This window comes from Lichenostomus cassidix, chromosome 9 (assembly GCF_008360975.1).
Source record: "Lichenostomus cassidix isolate B80296 chromosome 9, HeHo_3.0, whole genome shotgun sequence".
Taxonomy (NCBI): domain Eukaryota; kingdom Metazoa; phylum Chordata; class Aves; order Passeriformes; family Meliphagidae; genus Lichenostomus; species Lichenostomus cassidix.
The window spans coordinates 9,789,193-9,812,184 of NC_139490.1; the positions used below are offsets into that span (position 1 = coordinate 9,789,193).

Genomic DNA, 22,992 nt, shown 5'->3' on the forward strand with positions numbered 1-22,992 from the left:
CCGCCACCCACAGCGCATCCTCAGGCTGCCCCATGGTGTCCACCATAGACACCCCCTGCCCCCTGCCAAGAGATATTTTGAGGACCTGTTTTGATCTCCTTTGCATGTCAGTTATGCTATTTCTGAGCAATTTTATTTTTACTGTTTTCCGGTCGTGAGCTTGTTGTCTTACACTCTCGCCTTGATCTTTTCCACTTCCTCTCGCTGTCATGCCTCTTTCTTTCCCCGCCACGCTGACGGGTTGGGTGTTTTTGTCACAGCTGGTGGATGAGCTGTGTCTATCCCACATGTGCAACCCCCAGTGGAGACTCCCCAGGGCGGTGGGAGTGCAGAGTCAGCCCCGGGGGTGGCTGTGTGGGTGCGTCACCCTCCTGCCTATCTCGGTGCCTTACCTGTTTCCAGCCACTGTCATGTGCAGAAAGAAGTGTTGACTCATTAATTATCACGGTGTAGGTTATGGTTAGGCAGATGAGCAAAACATCTTCCAAGTGGTGCAGCACCGCAGAAAGGAAGGGTTTGCCCTTTAATCACCCGGTTCCAGAAATGGTAAAACAAGCAGGGCACTGCTGGAAGGGGACATTGGGTGACCACATCAGCTCCCTGTTAAGGAAACCCAGCTCCCACCAGTGAAACTTAACTTCTGTTTAGTTTTGACTACTCAAAATGGACATTCTTGATCCAAAAATGGGGAGCAGGGGAAGCTAAGGGGAACAATGGTGCTTGGCAGCTGAGAAGGAGAGAGAGAAGGGTGTCTCTTGAACTTTTTTTCAGCAAAGCCTCCCTCTCTGCACCATATACCTTTTGTAGTTGTCCAAAATATGATTTTCCTCCACAAATCCTCAACCAGACTTTTTAAAAAATCCTAATTTTTAAATTAAAAAGACCCTGAATCTAAGCAGGTATCAATGCCATATCTGTTGCAATCTTAGCCTACATTCAACACTTGTGGAAGAAATGCACAACCATGAATCATGACGGTTCTGCTTTAGCAGGGTTTTATTGAAGCAATTCATGTGGTGAGATACAGGTCAGAATCTGACACGCTGACACAATCAGCACTCACATTTCCACAGAGAAGGAGCAGAAACCCAAGTGCTGTGACTCCAGGACACTTGCTGAAGACCAGCAAGAAAGCTGTGACCCAGGTAAGTACTACAGACCTGTGGCAGAGCCAGCCTGGATGAGTGCTAATGAAAGCCCATGGATTCAGTGCAGCAGGGAGAGTTGCAATAACAATGAATCATTTGTCGTTAGCATTGTACCATCAGGTGGTTAGTGAGGGTTTTCTCTCCAGATAGACTCTTGTGTTCCCGTGGAGCAGCTGGGATCAGCCATTTGGGGAGGCAAATGAGTGGCATGCATGCCTTAAGTGTCTGAGCCAGGCTGTTCAGCCTTAGGCTCCACTGAATAGCCAGCAGCTCCCTGCAGAAAGACAGCACCAACACCCTTGCTCACTGTTCCTCACACTCCTGCTAGCTCAGTGCCCCTTCTTCTCTCTCCTTCCTCTGTCTTCCTGTCAGTCTTGCACTTACTGGATCTGATCTCACACCTGTCTAACCCACTGTAGGACCACCAAAACGAGTGGTGTCATCAAACCTCACCATGGTATGCGCTGGGCTGCTTCCAAACCTGTTTCTAGCCAAAACACAGGGCAGATGGTTAGTTAATAGTCAGGTGGCAAGTCCCTGGTCACTTCAGTTAGGGTTAGCAGTCCAAAGAGTCAGTTGAGAATCATCAGATAATCTTTCTGAAAGCTTTGTTTCTCATTTATAACTTCAGGGGAAAACAAGGACACCTGCATCAGGGAAAAGCCATGATAAAAGCACTTAAAAAAACCTATGATGCTCAGATGCAATGATAATGGTAGTCAGAGAAGTGCTGAAGTTAGCAGGAGGGAAGGAAGGTCTGGATTTACTCAGGTATAGTTTGGACCATCTTACCAGCTGACCTCTCCTCTCCTCTCCTCTCCTCTCCTCTCCTCTCCTCTCCTCTCCTCTCCTCTCCTCTCCTCTCCTTGACTGGTCTTTAAGAAGTACCAGCTTTCTGGGGACCTATCCTATACCTGTTTCCTGGGATAGCCTTCTTCCCTACTATCTGTGCTCTTTACTCTCACTCCCCTTCCTCAGCCTGAGGTAGCTCTGCAGAGCTCATCAGGCTTGAAGCCATATGCCAGGAAGAGCCCATAACAAGTTTTTGTGTTTTAAAAAAAGATGAGGATATCTGCTGCAAAACAAATCTTGCTCATCTTTCCCGGAGAACCTGCTCCCCAGGGCTGGGTTTGACTGTCAGTTTGCAAGTGTGATAAAACAGACAGGAAATTCAGGGTCTGGCTTCAGTGTGCAGGCACTGCCCTTCAGAGATACCCACGCCTGCTCCTGCACTGCTGACACACAGCCTGTGAGCAGGACAGTGCCACTCATCACCTGAGTTAATTGTGCTGCAGGGGAAACCAGGTCTGTCACCTCCAGCAGGGATGGAGCTGTCACGGATGCCCTGCTGTGGGTGCCTGAGAGAGCAAGGCAGCTCTGGACAAAGCACAGTTGGTGCAGACATGCCCATCAGTGGCAAGGCAAGGTAGTCCCCTTCCTCTCCTCTCACCTGGCTCTGTCACCTTTGCTTCACATCTCTCTCCAGGTTCTCACACCCAGCCTGTGTCCAAAGTTTAGCGATTCATGCCTGGCACAGCCTTCTGCTTGCCCTGATGCTCGTTATTGTATCAGACAGAAACACCTCCTATCCCTGGCTCCTTGCTGTGCTGGGTCTGCTCCTCAGGGAGCACTGGCCCAGGAAGAAAATCCCAGACCAGGTTCATGCTAAGCCAAGGTTCATCCTTGCCAAGCCCATGCTCTGTCCTGCCCTGTCTTCCTGCTGTTGTGATTTCTACCGAACACTGCTCTGAACCCTCTTCCCACTCCTCAACCACCTTGTTCTGCTTGATTTTTTTCTAACTTCCCCCTGCCCCAAGCTGAGTAGCTTTACTCCTCTCACCATGAATTCACCTCCCAGCCCTGCTCAGCCCTGTGCTTGCTGTTTTTCCAGCAGCTACCCTACACTGTCCAGTGCCTCTTTGCTTGAGCAGAGCCAAGCATGAGCCCCCAGTACAACACTCATCCATGGGCAGCAGCACATGCAGGGGAGCAGTGGGGATGCAGGGACAAATTCCAGAGGGGATGAGCAGAGGAGCTCATCCTGCTCCCTCCACTCAGCACAGCTTGATCAGCCTCTTGCTTTTTCCAAGTGCTATATTCCCACATGGAGTGAGAGAGGTTTCAGGAAATTTCTGCACCTCTCAAAATCACTTCTGATTTTTCTAGTAAAAGCGTCTGCCAGCCTCCTGCCGCCAAGTTGGGGTTTTTTTAAATACATATACGATTCAAGCTGCGTTGGCTCTATTCCTGAAGTCTGGCAGGTGCTCAGTGACATATGTTCTGTGATAAATGTTTATTACATAAGTTCATTCAAGCTAACATGGATTTTGAGATATAGTCAGCTCTCATTATACAGCTTGCCTTCAAAGCTCAGTGTCCACATTATGTCTTTTCTTGTAGGGATGTCTCCCAGGGTTTGTTTGCTCCTTCCATGATTTAGCCAGCTCTTGATTGGTTCATCAAGGTAGTTAACGAAGCACTCAGACCAACTCAGGGGAGGGGAGGAAAAGGAGCAATTATAACTTCAGCTTGTTCCAGCTCATTATTTTAATCACTGTGTATCATATTTGGTGAAAACATCTCTCTACAAACATTAAAACTTTGAAGCTGTCATCGCTCAGAAACAAAGGGTCTGGTTTCGCTGATCCCCAAGCACTGTTCCTGCCTTAGAGGTGGATTGCACCAGGTTGTTATCACTGTGTCTCACTGGAGGAATTCCTCCTGATTCCTGCTGCTTCATGGCTATGAATACAACTCACAGTGTCCAAGATTTCCAAGTGTGTTCATCTTCATCCTGGCTGTTCTAAAAACTTCTTATTATTGTTTATCTCGTTATAATAAGTTCCAGTCACTTTATGGGCTGCTCTTTGGAAGGATAAAATTGTAAGCACTCTACCATAAAATCCTGATCATCCTGTGCAAGTTCAGGGGAACACTGATATCAAATTTCTCCTCTTAATGTGCTTCAGATGGTAAAGATCAGGATAAACTCATCTTTGATTTGGATAAGGAGTTTGGAAATGGCAGAAGCCAGAGCTGCCTTGGGGCTGCCTCCCACATCCCCATATCTGAACCTCTCTCTGGACTTCACAAAGCCTCAAACTCATATTGCTCACCAGGTTTTGGCAAGGTTCACAGGAGAGATGCATACATGTGCCCAGGAGCAGTGTGGTGTGCCACTCAGGGGAAAAGCCTTAGCCTTGGCTGGGTGGGAGACAGATATCCATGTTGGCTCTTAGGGATCAGGCTGATCCTGCATGTTATCACTCTTGATGTGCAAATGCTTGTGCAAACTGGATGATTCACATACATTTTGCAAATGTCTTGCGACTCTGCACTCTCTGGTGAGTCCAGCCTTGCTGAGGCAGGGCTGGGGTTTGGAGGGTACAGCAGCAACAAAGGTGACTTTTTCTCAGAGGATCCCCTTAGCCCCATCATTTGGGACACCAAAATATCAGGATTGTCTATAGGCAGGTAAATTCCTGGCACAGGAGGAGCCCTCTCCAGTGAGGCTGTCAGGGCTCAGTGAAGGGGAAAGCAGGCTGTGCATTTTACACTTGGTCAGTTAGGGCCAGCAATAACAATAAACATTTTCTAGTCAACACATGTGTCTTATCTGGCAAATTCTGAAGCAAACGCAGGGCAGATGGGCTGTTGCTACGTGCCTGAACCTCTCTTGGTCTGCAATCCATGCATTTCCATCCTATCCTACATTTGCTGCTCAAGCTCTCTTAGTCAGAAACAAGCCCAACTCTGGAGACACGGGCAATCTGCAGATGGGAGATTTGCAGTTAAGGGACAGCACCAGGCTATGACATGTGGTTATAGCTAAAATGTGTGCTGGGCTATTATGGTTGAAGGGGCAGGGTGTTTTTAATACAGCTGCATAAGATAATATGCCAAGCCTTCACTGAATGCACCAGTTTTAGCAAGACGTGTGCACGTTATTCAAAGAATCTAAGGTTAAACTTGCTGAGCTGTAAATCTCAGTGACCGGCATGTACTGCAATTCCAGGGTGTCCTGAAGCATGCCTGGGAAAAGGAGATGTGGGAAGGACATCATCCTTAGAGTCCTTGGGATCAAAGATGAAGACTGGCAAAAATCAGCTGTCTTTGCTCACACTTTGCCTTGGGCTTATTGTTATCAACCTCAGGTCTTGAAGGTTTGGAAAGGATAAAATCTGGTGGACAGAAGAGAGAGGATGCAAATAGGAAGAAAGGAGCATTAAGAGGAAAGCAATGTCACTGAAGACCCTAGACTGATCTTTGGTTTCTCCTGTGTCTTTGGCAGGAATTGGGCGTCCTTCTGGCTAAATAATGTGTAGTGGAGAACACACAAGAAACATCTCCTGCATGAAGGGGAGGAACCCAACTAGAACAGCAATTAATGTGTTTTTTAAATTGGTATAGGTCAAAACTCCCCCTTCATGTCTCTTGGAATAAGGACAGCTGAAGTGGACAGCCATCTCAAATGGACATGGGCAAAGCAAGGGATCAAGTGTTGTGCACAGAATCATCCCTTTTAGATAATTCCCTCAGAAAAGGCTGTGGAAAACAGAAAAATTTATCTGAGTTAAATCCCAGCTGTGAGAAACTGGCAGGTCTTGAGGGGCTCCTTGGCACACTCAGTCCCAGAAGTCCCGTGGGGTCAGGGTTTCTCTGCTGGGACAGGGTCATGCTGGGAGCAGGGATGGGAGCAGGAGTCAGTCGTGAGGTGGGACAGGAGCCTCTTTGGAGACCAGGCAGTTTTGCATAATCTGCAATTGAATAAGAACACTGAAAATAATAAACCAGCACTGCAGAAACTTGTCTCTCCAATGAACTTCTCCTGCCAGGCTCCTTCTTTGCTGTAACTGGTGTCCAGACCCTAAAGAGGTCAGGAAGCACCTGCATAGGTATTTGCATGCACGACAAGGTTTTTGGTGGCTTGTGCTGGCAGCTTTCAGAGCCAGAGGTCCTGGCTGGGGCACACCTGCAAGGCAAACCTTAACAACCAGGTGCCCGTCTCAGCCACTGCAGATGAAGCATCTTGTCTCTGGCTGGGCAGATGACTCAGACCCAGAGCAAATTAGAGTTAGCTTGGGTGGAAGTGTGATGTGAGTGTCTAGCCACCACTTGTGGGGAGGGTCAGTCACACCGTCACAGCTCCATTAAGAATGATGCGGCCATTCTCCACCCGCACAGAATTTGGCCCAGACCTTTTTAGTCAGAGCCTTCTGGTAATTTGATTTCCCTTTGCATTAAAGGCATTAACATTGTAAGTGCCCTAGATGCTGATGTGACACATGGGCCAGTGGACATGATGGTCTTGCATGTGCTGACATTCAGCCGCTCTGAGCAATGTCCCAAACACCAACCTGCTTTTGAAGCATCTTTGCCCCAAAAAGAGCTGAAATTAGAGCCAAGATCACTCTTCAGAGAATCAATTTGCCTGACAACCCTGATCCTCAGGGGATATGACATTAGCATGGTGGCTATCATCAGTCAGTCTGCTGCTGAGGGCTCCCTGATCTGCAGGCATTTGAGTACTCCCCACTCTGGAATAGGCCACTTAAAACATTTTAAAACTCTCAGAGTCTGGGAAATCCAGTCTAAATTTTTCAGGAGGCACAGTGAGGAACAAGACTGAGAAAGGTATCACTGGAGATGGATGTGTCTTCAGGGCTTGCAGCATCACTCACTACAGAGTGCTTCAGGGCTTTGTGAGTTTAGGTTAAGCTGACAAGCCCCATGCACTGTAAATGAAAAGTGTGATGCTGATTTGATGTTTATTTGATTTTCCAGAGGGTTTGGGATTCAGGACTTCATGTTGAATGGACAGCCATATCCTCTTTCAGGCATGAAGCAACTCCTTCTGTTGTCTCTCCTATAAAAAGTCTGGCAAATACCTGCTTTTGCTGCACAGCCTTGGGATTAATCTTTCCAAAGGCAACTCTTCACCATGGGGCCTTCTTTTTTGGGATGCTAAAGCATAGCTTGCAGGAGCAGCCTCTCCTTTGGAGGTCTCCAATTCCTGCACCCTTCAAAGATCCTCCAGAGAGATGCCTCAGACACAGAGCTTCTTAGAAGTCCTGGTCATTCCTGAAAGCCCTGGTATTGCTTATAGTGTGACTTCGCTCTGTCCCAGACCTTTGCTCTGCTCGTTCAGCCCATCCTCCAGTCCATCATTAGTGCAGCTGTTTGGTGAATTCTCTCACACACCTTTGCTCTGCTGACTTTCCTATTCAGGATATGGATGCAGGAATCAGCCAAGACACTGGTTGTGGTGGATTAGGCATTAATTCATTTGCATTTCCTCACCACTGCCTGTTACTACTATTGCAGCAAAAGACAGAGTGCACACACCGACTGTGGCTGCTGTTCCTGATGGGAAAACCAGAAGGGAGCACTCCTTCCGTCATAACATTCACTGGGAATGCTGACTGCAAGTCCCTGCATGCTGTCAGCCTGTTTCATGTGCCTCTCCTTCACCACAGCCATGTGCAGGCTGTACTAACCACCCCAGGTCCCTCAAAAACGTTTTGGGGTTTGACCAAAGGAAAAACACCTTCCTTGGAAAGGAGCTGACATGCAGGGAAGTGATTTTGTCAGAGTTGCTTGCTGAAGCACATGGAGACAACTGCTCAGGGTCAGGCATGGATAACAAGCCTTCAGATGACAAATGGCAGTCCTTGGCTGTACAGTAAGGGGTGTATGTTCCCAGCATGCTCCCCCTGAATTATTGCAATGGCAGCACTCACTTCCCTTCTCTGGGAAAGAAACAAGAGCAAAGCAAGCAAGAACTAGCAGCAGATGGTCCCTCCTGTGCCCAGATCGTTCCAGCCAAAACAAATCTACATCCCCAGCTGAAGGGAAGGGTACAGGAATAGAACAGGAGTGTGACTCAGATCCAGTGACTCAGACAGCAAGGCGAGGGGAGAGAGGGAGGGGGAGAGGCTGAACCTGGCGCAAGAGCCTCTTACGGATGACAGTGATTATTGCTATTATTCCTGCGAGTGCTTGCGGGCACTGACAACTCTCACTCCTGTTCTCTTTTTTAGGGCTGTTTTTCTTTTTTTTTTTTTTTTTACTTGTGTCTGTTTCTTTCTCTGTCTTCCCTTCTGTGGGAAAGCTGTGAGCACCCTCTGCATATTTATCTGTTTTTGAGCTGGTAAATAACCGGCCAAACACTTGTGTGCCAGATATCAGATAGGCTCAGCTGTTTGCATGCCAGCGGAAAATGCCACATACCCATCTTCCCTCTGTCGGGGCAGCAGCCTGCCAGATTCCAGGCATGGTCCCCAGCTCTCCTCCCCCCTCTCATCCCCAGTCCACTGGCCTGTGGCACTTTTGCCATGTGCCTTCCCACAGCAGTGGTTGTGTCGAATGAGGATGGTGTTTGCCCAACCTTAGCAAGTCAGATTTTGAATAATGAGCTCAAGTGCTGAACTGCTGGTATTATTCTGTCAGAGATGCCATGCAGGTCAGATCAGCTACTGTCACTTACTCATGGCTAAGATGTCTTTGTGGCGCTTGGTTTTACCATGGAGGGATGGATTCACATCTTGATACCCCTCAGATTATGTGAAAGGATTTGCAAAGCTCCTGAAAAGCACTATCACTAGAAAAACTAGGCCATTGGGTGAGATCATGCATTAAGCACTAGGGGCTGGCTGAACAATCTGTCCCAGAAACCAGCCTTGGATTAGTGCTGTGCTGTGCTCTGGCCCTTGGCACAAGCACAGGTGGGACGAAGGGCCCAGATCCTGCCTGACCGCGTTGGAGGAAAATTACCCTGTGGAGCAGAACATCCTGCCTTGCCAGGTGCCCTGGTCCTGAGCACGAGGGGGCTGAGCAGTAAGCAGAATGTGCTATGGAAACCCAGACTCTGCTGTGTACCAGCAGCAGTCCTGTTTCTCCATCTGCATCCCTGGTCATCCCCTTGGTGCCTTCCCCACCCACCCAGGCAGAACTCAGAGACTTCTGATTTGTCTTAGACCCCAAACTGCTCCACACTAACCCCACCAAATGAGGTCTATCCCATGGCAATATGCTTCCTAAGGACTGGCATTGTGTATTGATGACCCCTGAGCAAAGTCCACAGTGAAGATGTAAAGTTTGCAGCTTGTGCAGTGCAGTTGTGTCCACTGGGATGTCTGGAAAAGCCAGAATGACTGGGAAAAAATAGTCTCACTGATTTCCAGCTAAACCAGGTGCTCTAAACTGAGCATACTGTGACTGTAGTGGGTATTCCAGACACATTCTGGATTCATGGGTGACAAGCACCAGAATACATCTCTTTTAGGACACAGAGGTGCTTGCATACACCATCCTCTCCCCTGAAATGAGTCCCATGACTAGTACAGTGCCCCTGGACGCAGCAGAGCTGGTTGGGGACTTACAGCTTACTCATCACGAATGCAGACAGTGGCACCCCAGTCCTAAACTGAGGGGTCCTCAGGGACAGACAGAAGCATCTGCCAGCCCACGTGCTGCTCACCAGCCAGCAAGGGCTTCAAGAGAGCTTGTGGTCACTGGCCCAACCAACACCTCTGAATTGAGGGAACACAACCCAAAACTTGTGGACCCCAGCCTGCTGGGTTTGGAGGGTTTTCTCCTTGGGCTAGCAGAGATGGAAGGCAGAGACTGTCAGACCTTGGGTACTTTGCTGAGGGGCGTCAGGGAGATGGGATTTGAGAAGAAGAGACAGTTTGAATTTATATTAAAAAATATATAGATGTTGTTATATAAACCATATAGCTATTTTTAACTTTGGTACTCACTCTGGGTTTCATTTAACTGAACAGGATACAGGAGGTAAAACATTCTTCGGGGCTACCTGATGTGGAGGCTCAGTGGGCTGTCACACATGAACAGCTTCCCCCTTCTTTGCATGTGTTGGTGAGGCCTTGACACGTTATAGACCATGCCAATGCTATATTTTCACACATATAAAGTACTGTTTTTTAAAAAAAAGTGATTCAGCAGTAATGCAGTCTGCATGCACGTGTGAGTAACTCAAGGGGAACGTTAATGTAAAGCCCCTTCTCCCCAGTCACTGCTCCAGCACTGCTATGAGCATGAAAATACAGTATGTTTTCTTTTCTTTTTGTTCTTGACCACCTTGTATAGTCCTGTAGAGGATGAACTACCTAAATGATGAAGGATGAGGGAGAGATCAAAAAGTCTAGGGTCAGGCCATCAATCTACAGTGTCCATGTTGGGAGAGAAGTGAAGCTTTCTTTCCCAGCCCCAGCCGATGCCTCGGAGGCACAACCTTTACAAGCAGATACACTAAAGCATGATCTGATGCTGTATCTGCCACACTGTTGTTATACCCAGAGGCTGTTTCTGGGGGAAAGTTTGCATGACCTAGATACAATTTTTTGGTTCTTGCAGGTAAAATAGTGTCTGAAGTCAGGACAATCAGGTGGGAATCAGGGGTTTATCTACAATCAAGCTCTGGCACAGAGTTCCTGTGTAAGTTCACTAAGCAAGAGGGATGCTAACTATGGTGACATAGGGTGCTGTTCAGATGAACAAGGCTTCTCTGTGTGAGAGTGGATTGGTATCAGGATTGAGAGAGTTTGGGGGGTGGAATCATCAGACTGTGTAATCTGACCCACAGAGTGAATAACAATTGCTTTTGCCCATCTACCTCCTACTTGTGCTCACCTAAAGCATCTCATCCAGAAAGCTGTCTAGTCATGATCTGAAGATTTCAAGAGAAGGAGAAGCTGCCCCTCCCCTTGGTCATTTGTTCCAGTGGTTAATCATCTCTTTGCTAAACACGTGCACCTTGCAGCTAATTTGAATTTGTCTGGTTTCAGCTTCTCACCAGTGGTGGTTGGTGTTTATGCTATTCTCTACTACATTAAAAATCCATGTCCCACTCTCTGTTTTCCTCCAGTGGAATTACTTATATGCTGATCTTAACTCACCCTTCAATATTCCACTCCTTCCCCCTTTGGGTGCATGAAACAGATCGAACAATTTCAGTATCTTGCTCTAAGGTATTTTCTCTACTCCTTAATTCATTTCTGTGGCTCTTTCCTGCCCTCACTTTAACCACCTTTTGAATATTAAAATGTGAGCCTCAGGCCTGGTTGTGTTATCTTATCCACTTTAGTCTCAGTGCTTTATGTGGAGGAAAATTAACCTCCCTGATCCTACTTACTACTTTCCCTGTGTGCTTAATCCCAGGCAGCCCTTGCCCCCATTTGCCAGGAGAGGTGCCTGCGCTGCAGCACTCATCCATAATGACCTCCAGACCTCTTTCAGGAGCTCTGCCACACATGCAGCCAGTCCTGCTTATAATGAACAACCTCCCCTCTTCCTCCCTCCTGGACTGCAGGAATGCATTGCAAGTGAGCCCTGCTTACCCAGCAGGCATCAAGCCTTGGCATAGCTGCCTTCTCAACCACCTTGCCACCAAAGATGGGTATCAATGCCCTTTGTCAGTGGCCCTTTTATGTTGTCTTCCAGAGTGATGATAAAAAACATAGGGTAAAGCAGGGCTGAGTCCCAAACCTGCTTGGAATTTGTTGTTCGGTGATGAGTCCTCACTGACAACAACATTTTGAGATCTGTCAGTTATCCAGCTCTCAATCTGTCTCACATATCCTCTGGTTCATACTATTCTGTGCTATTTTTTAAGCAGGATGTCATGGTTTTAGCTCAATCCCCTTGTAGAAAATCTAAGTATAGCATATCTGCGTAGTTACTTTTATCAGGCAACTTTGTAATCTCCTCAAAGAACTAAATCAGGTTTGTTAAGTGCTATTTTCTCTACAACAACATTGAATCACATTCACAGAAGAGGGGAATGCTAAGAGGCTATTAAGTTTGTTATTCTTAAATTTATTATTATTCTTATTATTTTATATATTCATCTGCTGTCCTCACCTAATTAGGAAGCCTGATCTTATATTGTTGGTCTTGGATGTAGGACCTACCAGCAGAGGCCCTGAGCAGGATCCCAAAGTGCCCTGGCTTAGCTGACCCTCGGGGGTTGGCAGTGGCTTGGTGAGTGCTGTGCACAGCAGTGGGTTTGCACTGGAGAGCACAGCCCAAAGAAACTGCTTCTTGTGAGGTACAGGCAAGAATGTGGCTGCTGTTGCAGGGGTACATCTCTGCTGGCCATCTCGTGGGTTTGGGGATGTACCACGAAACAGTGCTTGCCTGAAACACGAGCTCCAGAGGAGTGGGAAAGCTCCTTCCACTCTCCTCCTGGTGGTGTGCCAGTACCTGATAAGGGGGATACCATGTCTTCATTGAGGTAAAGATCTGGAGAAGACAAAAAAAGGGATGTTTTCTGGTGTTGGATGCTGTCTTTCCTGCAGAACTGCCTGAGCATGGCTGTGCTCAAGCCCCTTGAGTAAACTCAGCTTTAATGTGCTATAAAGCAAACTGAAACCTTTGGGCCTAAAGTCTCACTGATGGAATGAACAACCCACGGGTTTCTAACACTACCCTAACCCAACCTGCTTGCTGAATTTTCCCTTGTGAGTGTAGTGAAAGTTTGTCTCTCCTTCCCAGCTACAAGGGTGCACTGCAAAGAGGCACTGGAAGATTGTGCAGCACCTGCAAGGACCCAGTCCCCTTCTGTGTGGGATGTGTTAGCAGCTGAAGAGCTGAGCTCCTGCTTTTCTTTATGTGCTCTCCTGACTCAGCCGATCTCTGTTACAAGCACAGCTGCACTCAAGAGAAGAATATTTTATAAAGAGAGTTCAAACTGGCTCTTCTGCTGTGGTAAGTTTTCAGCTACCACCTCTGAAGCACATCCTTCCTTCCTGATGGCCACATCAAATGGTTTTGCAAAGACACTGTGGAAAGGAGACCCAGATGTGCAGCACTTGATGGCCTCCTCTTGGGCAGAAATGCTGTGTCCTCATCACTTCCTGTCTTTGTGTGATTACCAACAATAAAGCAGGTCTGAGGGATGAGCAGATTTAATCAATTAGAAGAGAAACACCCCAGCCCATGCCTTCTGAGCACCCCAGTATGTCACTGGCCGTGGGGTCATGGGGACTGGGAGGCCAGGTTTTGTTTAACTTGAGCTCTAAGTCTTTCCTTGGAAGATAGGATCTCTCACGATTTATGTCACAGTAACCAAGATATAAAAAATATGCCATGTTTCTACTGCAATTTTCTTTCTCAGATGTGCCAGCTGCTCTTTTTTCACACTTTTGCTGCACATTTACGAGAGTGAGAAGGAATGCACACACACATGCACATACACACAGCTGCAGCCGTGAGACCAGCCTGGCCTAAGCCCACACAGTGCTGTTAAGCCCAGAGATGTATTTAGTTAGGCCAGAAGAAAGAAAAAAAAATTGAAAGAAAAAAGGGTTGGTGTAACTATGTCTGGATTCCCAAACACCTGCACCAGGGTTTCCTGATATTTCTGCAGACATTTGCATCAGAGATACAGCTGCCACAGTGCTCACACGAGACCTTAACCTTCATTTGATCGTGACTCTATTCTCCTTTCATTTTTTCTTACTTAAAACAGAGCTGAAATCTCATGTGCACCCAGAGCTGCAATGGTTGGAGTCCATGCTCATGAAAAATATCCAAGTCTATTACACCAGTTTAACATCATTTAGTCAAAGGGCTGCAGGAGGCTGTATGTGCTCTGTCAGCTTAGTTTAATTTGAATACATGAAGAACAAGCTTAAACCACTCTATCTGTAATGGATTTTAAATAAGACTGAAAATTTGTGTGCAAAGAAAGCCTAATTTGATGGTGTTGTAACTTCAGGAAGGGCAGACCTTTCTTGCTGCTTTAAGGGAAGAGACAAGTTTTAATTTGTGGTATTTTTATTCCCTCTGCACTATTTCTTTCTAGGTGAGTACATTAGTTTATCAGATGCTGAGGACTTATATAATATAACCAGGGCCAAATTCCCACTTGATGAATACATTTAAATGGGCTTTTCTCTGAGGTGTTTAGAGTCTTCTAATTCTACTGACTTTTCTGGGACATGACAATACTCACCACTGTGGTCCCTTACTGAAAGCTGCCCAGGTATATCACAGCTGCCTCAGACAAAGAGTGCCAGGAGTGAGAAATGTAAGTCAGGCAGCTCATTCATTCATCTTTCTCAGCTTAGAAAAAAGAGAATGGAGACTACACTTGGTGTTTCTACACAGTTTCGCTCTCTGGTTCTCATGAGGTAGCAAAAAGCTGAAGATTTTTTAGAGGAAGCCAAGCAAACAATTTCTAGGAGATTTCTTAAAAAAAAAAAAAACAAAGAAAAAAACCAGAACAAAACAAAACAGCAACAGCTGAAATGTTTCTTTTTATCTTAGAGATTCTGTAAAACCCCTTGCTTAACTAAACCTAGATTTGGGACCTACACCAACCTGAGAGCTTCCTTTAATTAAAACCTCATCCGCAGTTCAACTTAGAAAGAAACACAATGACAACAAACCCAAAGTTCAGAAAAAAAAAAGAGATTACATCTGTTCTTTAGGCAAGACTCCTTTGTCCTGAATTCTAGAGAGCTGGTTATTTAAGGAGAGAATTATGTGAACAACTAAGATTAAACAGAAGCAGCAACACACCCTGATGCAAGCTCGAGGGTGTTGAAATTGCTCTGCTCTTCTCCCCAAAGACATTTCAGATCCCATTTCTTGAACACTGTTTATGTCGAAAGTGCTCACATTCTGATTTCCTCTACAGCCAGTTCACTGCTCTCCGCAGTCTCTAAAAGCATCATCAAGCGTTTCCTCATTAGATAATATCATCACACACCCCAATGATTAGGCTCAATGAGTCACCTTCCTTTTTGGAGCCCTGTATTCAATCCAAAATTGTGTATCCTCTCTCTCTCTCTCTCTGAGAGCTCCCTCCACACAGAGATGTCTCGGGAGACCAGCCCAGCTGTAGCAACAAGTTCATTAGCCAACCTATTGTGGTGGATTCTGAAAGCCCTCTGTGAGATGCCAGAGACAATCAGAGCAGTGCCAGGGTTAGGGGTGCTGTGTGCTGAGAGCAGCACAGACACTTCAGGAAGGGGAGCCCTTGCCTCAAAGAACTCTGACATCTGGAAAGCAAGAAGCCAGCTAAGTGGTTAGTGAAAGGCTTTGGGTATCAAGAGGATGATAAACAATCAGTGTCACTGTGGGCACTAGGGATGAGTAGAGAGAAGGGACTAAATACACCAAGTCTATGGGGAAGGAAAAGAAAGAAAAAGAAAATGCTGAATTGAGACAATGAAACTTTTGTAGGCAACAAAGCAGAGACTAGTAGAAGAGGAAAAGGGATGGGTCCCTCCTGTTTGATTACAAAGGCCTTTTCCTGTCATCTTGCTTGCAGAACAGGTTTTATTATTTGTCTCTTTTTTTTTATTTCAGGCAGCATTAGCAGCAATTATAAAAATAATGGCATCTCTATTGCCATATGCACTATTTACATTCCTGTAAAGCCTACAATCTGTAGGCAGGGGCCAGGAAGAGAGCCCTTCTCCAGGGTCTGTGGCTAGCAGAGAGGAGAGGCTGGGCAGGGCACTGACCCATGGCCACCTGCACAAGCAGCCAGCTTGGCTGGGACAGCAGCCAGGAGGGGAAAGCCTGTCACTCTCACTAAAGTTTTCATCAAAAGGCTTTCCTGCCCCTCCCCTCCAGCAGTAGTGAGTGGTGGACTCTGCAGGACTTTTGCTGGTTTCATATATTTTTATTTTATAAACATGGCAAAAACCAGATACTTCCCCTGCGACATGGCAGTTTGCATCCCCTTGCTCACAAGTGTTTCTAGGGCTCCCCTCTCTGCAGCTTCTGAACTCCTTGTGTTTTTAATTGGGTCTACACTCAGATTCACCCCTCCTGTGCAGGGTAGCTGTGTGCAGGCACACAGGGCTGAAATGGAGGCAATCAAGTCCAAAACATAAATCTAGAACTGGCCGCCTCAGGTGCCATTTAACTCCTCCAACTTCCTGAAACTAGGTGTAGAAATACCTTAATTCCCAGAAGGACACTTTCTAGAAGATGTTTTCTGATCACTGGTAAGACTTGCACCAAACAAGTTGCTCCCCTTTTAGGGAGGATGCTTGCATGTTCCCTCTCACTCACTCAACCCACTGATAGGATGTGCCACCATGCAGAAACACATCCCCACTGCCAAGCCACAGGGCATGACTCCCTGGCTTTCCTAGTGAGATGGTGACTCATTTCAGCCTCCTGGATAAGGAACTCATGAGAATCTCCTCCAGTATCAAATGAGGTGTATTTCTTCTATGCACAGAATCATAGAATGGTATAATCATTTAGACTGGAAAAACCACCAGGTTCATCAACGTAACTCAACCAAGCCCACCACTAAACCATGTCCCTAAGCATCACATCTACACATCTCTTAAATACCTCCAGGGCCTATGCTGAATGAAGTGTCTCCTCCCCTTTGTGTGTCTGGCCCCTGGAAACACTGTACCACCACAGGGGTTTTTATAGCAGAGGGTGGAGATGTGGAACCAGCAGCCCCGTGTGACAAGTACCTGCACACAAACCAACCCTCCTCTCCAGCAGATTGGGTGCTGCTGCACAAAGGGGTTGGAAATGTCCCCATTTTGGGAGTGTGGGTGCTGGTCAGAAGTCTCCATACCCACTGTACAAGCCATGCAAAGTGAGCTTTGAACAAAGGGTTGCTATAACCACTGGCTGCTCATTGAGGACAGCAGCTTGCTTGGAACTTGCTTGTACCCCTCCTCTCTTTTTCTATCCCTGGGGAATCAAGTCCCTCTTAAGCTGCCTCCCTCATGCTGCTGAGGCCTTGTGGTCCACCTGACTCATTGGATCGAGGGTGTTTCTCCCTAAGAAGGAAAGCTCTCTTTCACTCCCCTCCTTTCTCAAGCATTGCTTACGTTTCATTGTTCTCATAATCCAAAAGGACCTCTCAAACACCGTCCCAGTAAGAACTGCCCAACAGAGGAGGTTTTGCCCCCTGAAAACCAGGGAGAGGCACAGCTGCTCTGTTTTCTGTCTGTTCTGCCTTGATAATTTTTTGCTCCCAGTCATCCGCCTCCTCCTAGGTCTTTTCTCCAGAGGAGGTACTCTTGTCTCCCTGTCATTGTTTCATAGACACACGCTTAGAGATTTCCCAATGGTAGTATGTGGCAACAATGAATCCCCAGCGCACGGAAATGCACATGAAATTGTATTAGTCACACACAATTAGGCAACGCACAGTCACCATGCAATCAGGGGAAGCCTAGATGCAGATTATTGAGGTGCAGAGGTTTTTGATGAACCATATTGTCACCCAAAAATACTAATCTGTGAAAAATAAAGCGTTTTCCCTGAAAGGGTTGTGCTGGGCAAATTTTTCAATTTGAATTGTATTTTAAAGGCTGGAAATTGCCCTTTTATCATTTCCGAAATGAAAAATTCATTTCATTCAAAATTACTTTTGATTTCACAATTTAAGCTAATGAGGTTTTCTTTTAACGTGGCTGAATACAAAACACTTCAAAGTTATCAAAATGAACCAGTGTTGATTGCCCCCACAGAGCTCTTTTTCACACTTTCTTTGTAAAAATGCTTATCATCACCTACATTTGCATTTAGGGAAAAGCGTTTAAACACTGAAAACATTTGCAGGACAGGGCAATCATGAGTTGCTCAGCTCTAACGCAACAGCAATTTCACCACCTCCTTGTTACATGATTGTGATATGCAGTCTTGTCTTCTTGACATCTTCCAGAGGATTCTTGCTTTCCGTAGGAGACATTCCTGGCTATGCAGTATTTACAAGCTGCAAATCCACACCAGACCTTTCAGGACACTTGCTAGACCATGCAGAGATGGAGGAAATGGATGTGGTTTGATTTGCCCGAGCTGGGTGTGGTCTCAGTGGGACTCAAATGGTACTGACAAGTGAAGGGAGACCTTTGCGTGCTTTTCAGTCTCCAAGGGAGATTTCCAGCATTGTTTCCAGGCTGCAATCGGAGAATTACCCCTCATTATAATTCCATTATAATAACTGGCGGCATGTTCAGTAGCTCAGCATGTTTCCAGAGGTGGAATGTTCCCGTAGGTGCTGCTGGCCAAGATGTTTCTGAGACACGGGACCTCCCCATGCTCCCAATTTTGGAGCACCCTGAAATTCCTGTGTGGCATCTTGCTGACTTCCATGGAGCCCTCTCTTTGTAAAATAGAGCCAAGGTTAATTCAAACAACTAGTTATTACCCTGACCAGTGTTTCCTCTGCATTTTCTTGGATTTTCCCCTCCATCCGCATCCCCCTGTCCTTTGGACCATACCTAAAGTGTCACCCAACATGTTCAGCTGCCAAAGCAAGGCCACACTTGCCGGGGAGCCTCACAGATACTGCTTGCTTTTTTGAGCTTCAGCCAATGAAGAGTATGTGGGTTTAGCAGCCTCAGGGTTTTTCTGATGGGGTGTGTTGGAAGTTCTGTAGAGCAAACCATAATGTCTGTGCTTTTGAGTTACCACAGGACAAGGAGCTCTTGGGGGGTGCCTGACCTTTGTGTGGGTGACCTGTGCAAGGCACCAACACACACAGTAAATTGCTCAGCTTGGGAACAGATGACAAAGAATTTGGATCCCAGTCTTTTCCCTTCCTGAACCATCAGTTTTTCTCCTTTGCTGTACAGAACAATTTATAACCTACCAAGAGACACTGTGATGCTGGCCAGAATTCTTTTCAAAAAATCTTGCATAACATGGATAAAAACAAAACTACATGTGATACAACTGCAGGTAATCCCAAATGGAGTAAAGAACTGAAAGACTGGGATTTCCCTAAGACAAGCCACATATGTCCAGGCTTCACAGGAGTGAGGTGACAGCTAGAAAAGAAGGCTGTGATGCCTCAACAGCCATTGAGAACATGGTAATTTGTTTTGAATTAACTTGCATTCAGTATTTTACAGTAGGAACAAGACAGGACATAAGACAGGAAATGCAGAGTAAAAGCCCACTAACCACAAGCTTTTCGCAGCAAGAACAAATATAAAAGACCAAACCCAAACGAATAGCATTAAACCCCACAATATTTATTTTAAAATATTATATTTATATTCTCTTTTGAAACACTCTTGTTTCAAACTCAAGAGGCAGGGCTGCTCACATGCCCAGCTGGCAGCATCTCTCCTCTGCTGAAGCAAGAGTTGTATCAGTCATCTGATTCCCATCTTACATAACACAGAGCTCTGCCTGGCCGTGCTGCAGCTGGACAGGGGGAAAATAACCTGAGCTTTGCTGAAACACATTGTCACAGTGCTGCATCAGTGTTGGTTCACCTCTGTGTTTCCAAAAGTTAATTTCAGTAAAGATACAGAGGGTGTTCAACCATATCAAGAGTTCTCTCCTCCAGCTGTAAAAACTGACAGGAGTTAGATTGCTCTGAATTCACTTGTTCTTGAACTTGTTCTTCCATGGGGGCCATCTCTTTCAGAAAATCTACGTTTGTGTGCCCTTGGTAGCCTGAAAAGTAAAGTTTATATGTGTATATATGTATATAAACACACACAAGTACATATGTTTCTGTATGTGCTTATACACACACACAGATACCTGTCATGTGAACACATTTTGGAAAGCCCAGCCATTCTGCCTTGGCTCAGGGAGAAAAGGTCTCCAAGCAGAAGCCAGCTGTCACTTGCACAAAGAATGTCTCCCCAAGGCAGTCTGACCAACTCTCATGCTCCAAGATCCCTGGTCCTCAAAGGATGAAGAGCAGAGTCAAGGCCTGTCCCTGGAATACCCGAAAAGCACAAAAAAGGTTTGTTGTTTTGGCTGCTTCCCAGGATTTGATACCCTTGCTCAGAGAGTCTCCCACATCACTGCCATGCCCACAGCTTGTACCCAAAGTTTCCCCAAGCATTTTGGTTAACAAAGCTGGCCTGACCAAGAGGAAATTAAGCTCTTCCTTTTTTCTCCTTTTTTCTTTTATGCAATCATGCATCTGCCTCTCTTGTCCTGTCACCACAGAGGAGATGTGGTTGCTGGATCCTGCAGCTGCCTCCCTCTGCCCCCTGAAGCACCCATAGAGGACAGTGCTTAGTGTAGAATAACAGCAGGAATTTGAGTCCAGCCACAGTGTGGTCTCACAGCCTTCAGATGCAGGTTCCTCAGTGGTCCTTAAGAGCCCTCAGTGTAGGTATAGATTTGTGAACCTGCCCTGTTCCCATGTTGGTAAGAGTCCTTGATTGTCTTAGTGTAGCAGGAGTGCATAAGTATTTTCTAGTGATACGAAATTTGCTTGTTAAAAAAAAATAACAGCTTGCTATTGTGTAGGCTCTGCATGGGAGCATCCTACTTCACTCTAGAGTTGGTTATCATTTAAATAGGAAAGCATTTATCAGGAGTAAAGAGAAACAACCTTTCCTTACTCCCATTAGCTTCAAGAGCTCAACAAAATCTTTCTCACAAAAGAAGAGCAAGACTTGGGGCTTTCTCCTAATGCTGCCTTTGATGTGCCATCTCCTTTTCTGTCCCATACACACATTCACAGCAGCACCTGTACTTGCTGGTGTATGCTCAATGAACTAATTTGTCATGATATGTGAAATTCAAGCCACCATAACTTCCTTTCTGCCCCACCTCTCAGATATGTGTCCATACCGCAGGAACTGAGCACTTCCCAGGGCTCTCAGCCCTGCACAGGCAGATGCTGCTCATCTTACAGAGCTCTTCTACTCCTCTCCTCTTTCAAGTGGAAGAGACTTTACTCAGGAAAGGTTTGCACAAGGAGGGGTTTACATCTCAAGGTTTTTTCACTCTCCATGAGCTTTTGCTTGTCCCTAAATACAACAAGGAAGCTCTGCAAATTGCTATTCTGTGGATAAACCCATTCTCCTGAAAAACTTGCTTCTCCATTGACCTTTTCGATCCATTGAGCTTTTATGTGACTTGGTTGCTTTCTTTAGCTAAATATTTATATAGTAAATATCCAATGTATGAATGATTGTCACGGCTGCAAGCTCTGTGAGACAGAGACTGGTTCCCTGTTTTGCACCTTGCATAGCTGTAGCAAACACAATGCACAGCTACAGCAACAACATTCCCATGGCTTTGGAAGGCACACACCGTGACTGGCTTTTTCAGGCACAATGGAGCTGTTTTCATCAGTCACTCTGAAAAAGAAGTTTCCAAATTCACCTTTTCTGCAATGTCTGAGGAGAATGGAGTGGGTGTTGAATTCTATCACGACAATATTAGAAAGAAGATGAGTCAAATATGCCACAAGGGTGTCCATCAAAGAGCAGAGATAAAAGTACTGAATTCCAGCAGCAAATTGTGCCTGGCAGACATGATGAAATAATGCTGCTTGAAGGGAGTGAGGGGAAGTGTCACAGCACCCCAGGTGTCAGAAGTGCCTCTGTGAGCTCCAGAAGAGTGAAGTTGTCTCCGCTGCAGCGCTGCAGACTTTCTGTCTGACGCTGAGTGAGTCACTGACATGCGGCTCACTGCAGGAGTGCAAGTGCCTGACTGCTGTGGAAATCAGTGCAGGTCAGGTGCTGAAAAAAATTTAAGGATCTGAGTGTCTTCTCTCCTGTGACGTACAGATAATACTTCCTCTATTCCTTTGTTGGTAAGGTCTTTGAGGAATTAAGTGATTTATGCTCAAGGCTGCGGCTTCAAGTCCTGAGCTTTGGCGACACTCTTCACTGTTACTTTGGTACAGCAGTAACTGGGGAAGTCCAAAATTTGGTCTGCTGAGAGGGAGCAGCTGGACATTGCAGCCCCAGCACGAACTCTCTTGCTTGAGCAGAGTGGGTAAAAGCCCACCTGGGTCCAGATGATGCCCAGAGAAGCATGACCTGGCTCACTCACACAGCCCTATCTGTGCTTTAGCAGCAAGGCAAGGGAGTTTTTGCCTTGCTCTCATCTCAAGGATGTTCCACATCATGCAAGCAGGACTGCCACACTCCTGGTGGGGCAATGCTTGGGTTCCCCTGTTGCAGAATGAGGGCCAGAACCACAATGCCTGGGAAATCCTCTCCGTGTGGCCCAGGGCTTGCCAGCCAACCCCGGAGGAAGCTGCCTGTGCTGTAAATGAATTTTTTAACCAAGAAACAAAGTTTCCTTTCCTGTAACCCCAGACTTATGAGTCAGCACTTCACACATCAATTATTTACAACAAAAAGCAAGAAAAGCAATTTTAAGATATTGTAGGATGGAGGGAAAGTGGAGACATAGCCCACACCAATCCTCAGTTAAATGTATTCCCTTTCATTATTTTGCAGGTCCCCAAGAAATTTTCTTTATCTTTACATAGTCTTCTGTGTGTAGCAACTCCAGGCCTCCATTTACATTTAGCCTCAAGGTCAATGCAAAGCAAACATGTTTTACAGTTAGGGAAACTAGGCACAGAGAGCTGAAATAACTTGGCTATGTCTTTAATTCCTTGTACCAGCTATGTCAGGATCCAAAAGCAGCATGTGCACACTCCACCCTAGGAGACACAGGAATTCATGCAAGGACACCATCCCTGTTTGTGCAAGGTACCTGAAGGCTTTCATTTATGCTCCCTTTGGTAATGATTGCACACCTCTAGACTGTAAATGAAAATTGCTTTGAGTCACAAGGAAAATCCTTGCAACCAGCATGTCTGACCATGCTGCTGAGCATGGAGCCACGGAGGCTAACGGGGCCTTCCTTAAGTGACAAAGGGATCATTTGCTGCCTAATGTCTTTTCCAGCTTCCAAGAGCTGTTTGGCTGCTGTGATGATGTTGTGAGGTGGTGACAAAGGATGCAGGAAGTTCTTATGAGGAGGACGCTGTGACGAGGAAGCAAACAAGATGAGCTGTTAAGGAAAGACAAAAAGCACTGAAATCCCTCAGAATATGTGGGGACTTTTCTGGTGAGTAATACCAACATTTTAGGAACAGAAAAAT

The 22,992-nt window shown here is 46.2% G+C and overlaps 1 long non-coding RNA gene across 1 annotated transcript; it reads left to right on the top strand.

The window, feature by feature from the left end:
* Window positions 1-1,042: 1,042 nt before the first annotated feature.
* Window positions 1,043-22,952, top strand: LOC146433248 (uncharacterized). The gene is made up of 3 exons (XR_014853930.1): window positions 1,043-1,145; window positions 12,666-12,878; window positions 22,796-22,952. It is a non-coding gene; the product is annotated as an uncharacterized LOC146433248 (long non-coding RNA).
* The last annotated feature ends 40 nt before the right edge of the window (window positions 22,953-22,992 follow it).